Raw genomic sequence first — 2,783 nt, forward strand, 5'->3', positions numbered from 1 at the left:
CGAAGGTTCTCTTCGAAGATCCATGGATACCTTCTGCGTCGACTTCTCTCGTCTCTTTCATCGAAACTCTCGTCGTTCTCGAAACGTGCTTCCTACCCAAAGGGCGTGTGCTCTTCGTATGTCGTTTCGTTCGAAATAACGAAACCACGTGTAACATACTCGTGGATCGGGTAACCTAGAACGAAGACGCATCGCGTGGATGTTGGCCCGCTATGCGACGATGACCGATGATGATGATGATGATGATATGATGATGATGATGATGTCGATGTCGACGACGACGACGATGAAGACGATGTGTAGCAACGATTCGTAACTAGTCTAGCCGAAGTTCGTTCAGAGGGGAACGCCGCCGGCTTCGAAGCCTCGATGTCGTGAGTCGGACACCCGTGCCGTCGCTAGAGTTTTTCAAACTCTGCTTCTGGATATTGGGACGAAAGACCGCTCGAGGACGACGACAGCCGTGCGTGCGTATCCCATCGAATTTTTTTTACACCACCTGAACGAGACTAAAGTTTCGTCTAGTTGATCGTCTACCGTCGCATAATGTATATTATATACCGTTCAGAGGGGACCGGCTGTCTATCCTCGTTGTCGTGAGTCGGACACCCGTGCCGTCGCTAGAGTTTTTCAAACTCTGCTTCTGGATATCGGGACGAAAGACCGCGCGAGGACGACGGATGCGAGTCCCATCGAATTTTTGACTTACACACTACCTGAACGAGACTTAAAGTTTCATATAATATACCGTTCAGAGGGGACCGGCTGTCTTTCCTCGTTGTCGTGAGTCGGACACCCGTGCCGTCGCTAGAGTTTTTCAAACTCTGCTTCTGGATATCGGGACGAAAGACCGCGCGAGGACGACGGATGCGAGTCCCATCGAATTTTTGATTTACACACTACCTGAACGAGACTTAAAGTTTCATCCAGTTTGTCGTCTATCATCTCATATATAATATACCGTTCAGAGGGGACCGGCTGTCTATCCTCGTTGTCGTGAGTCGGACACCCGTGCCGTCGCTAGAGTTTTTCAAACTCTGCTTCTGGATGTTGGGACGAAAGACCGCGCGAGGACGATGGATGCGTGTCCCATCGAATTTTTGATTTACAAGACACACACTACCTGAACGAGACTAAAGTTTCATCGAGTTTATCGTCGCATAACCCGTTCGGAGGGGACCGGCTGTCTATCCTCGTTGTCGTGAGTCGGACACCCGTGCCGTCGCTAGAGTTTTTCAAACTCTGCTTCTGGATATCGGGACGAAAGACCGCGCGAGGACGATGGCTGCGAGTCCCATCGAATTTTTGTTTTTTTTTTTTTTTTAAAGAAAAAACACCACCCGAACGGAGATGTGTTCTATCTTTCGTCGATTTTTCATGCTTTCAGTCGGTCGCGTGGTCGCCATCCGTTCGGAGGGGATCGCCGGCTTCGAAACCTCGATGTCGTGAGTCGGACACCCGTGCCGTCGCTAGAGTTTTTCAAACTCTGCTTCTGGATATTGGGACGAAAGACCGCTCGAGGCGGACGGCCGCGCGAATCCCATCGAATCTTTACTATCACCCGAACGATGGAGAGATGCACGCGCGCTGTTTCTTGAATAATTGGACGAGAGAGTAGAATCAAACACATATATAACATGGGCTAGCCACCGTGCTTACTCGTTCGCGAGATCGTGTGCTGTACAGAGGATTCAGAATCGGGTGTATATATCCCCGTCGTTTCCTGACGAACGGAGCTTCGATCTCGATGGTTGTTATATATCATAATGTACTTTACGCCCGGCCGGCGAACGCGCGTATCTTCGCGCGTTCGTCGTTTTCTTTTTTTTTCGAACGTTTTTGTGTCGTCAATCCTATGGCGACTTCTGCGCGTTCGATTCCCGTTGGTCGAACGTGACGGAACTCGGCTTCGCTAGAACCGAGAAGAGTACATTTGAGTATTGAACTGTTGTAAATTTATAAAAGATTACCCTGAACGGTGGATCACTTGGCTCGTGGGTCGATGAAGAACGCAGCTAATTGCGCGTCAACGTGTGAACTGCAGGACACATGAACATCGACATTTCGAACGCACATTGCGGTCCACGGATACAATTCCTGGACCACGCCTGGCTGAGGGTTGCTCACGTAAACCTAAGACTGCTTGCGTTGCGTATCGTTACTCTCCGTATCTGTCTCTCTCTGTCCCTTCTTGCCTTAACAACCCGCCGTCGTTCTTCTTTATATAAGAGAACGTTTCAGAGTCGGACGAAGGTACAAGAACGAGGATACGAATAAGAGCGGACGGAGAGAACATACGCGACGTACGAGCGATTGTTGGACGCTCGTCGGCGTTCGTCGCGGTCGTGCAGAGACCGTGCAAGTCGTACGCATGCTCGATATATAATCTATCGTGTTCACGGGAGACTACGAAACTCTACCTCTGTCTCTCTCTGTCCCTTCTTGCCTTGACAACCCGCCGTCGTTCTTCTTAAAAATTATAAGAGAACGTTTCAGAGTCGGACGAAGGTATACGAAGGGATACGAATAAGAGCGGAGAGAACCGGTCACGGACCTGCGTGAGTGCTCGCGGCGTCGTGAGTCGTCCTTACGAGGGCGACCGCCCGCTTATGCACCGCTTCGTGTATCGGTTATCGAACGTATATACTCGTAGTGTTCTCCTCGTGACCGATTTTTTTTTTCATATCAGGCGATATATGCTACGTTTGCCGGTGTTCGACGCACGAAGGTCCGCGCCCCCGACGTCGTCTTAAAAGAATATTATATTTGGCGAGACTGAGAGA

At 50.1% G+C, this 2,783-nt stretch overlaps 1 non-coding gene across 1 annotated transcript; it reads left to right on the plus strand.

Moving 5' to 3' along the window:
* The first annotated feature begins 1,967 nt into the window (after positions 1-1,967).
* On the plus strand, positions 1,968-2,122 carry LOC126877291 (5.8S ribosomal RNA). The gene has a single exon (XR_007694901.1). It is a non-coding gene; the product is annotated as a 5.8S ribosomal RNA (ribosomal RNA).
* The last annotated feature ends 661 nt before the right edge of the window (positions 2,123-2,783 follow it).

Source organism: Bombus huntii, unplaced genomic scaffold (genome assembly GCF_024542735.1).
Source record: "Bombus huntii isolate Logan2020A unplaced genomic scaffold, iyBomHunt1.1 ctg00000142.1, whole genome shotgun sequence".
In the NCBI taxonomy this organism is placed as follows: domain Eukaryota; kingdom Metazoa; phylum Arthropoda; class Insecta; order Hymenoptera; family Apidae; genus Bombus; species Bombus huntii.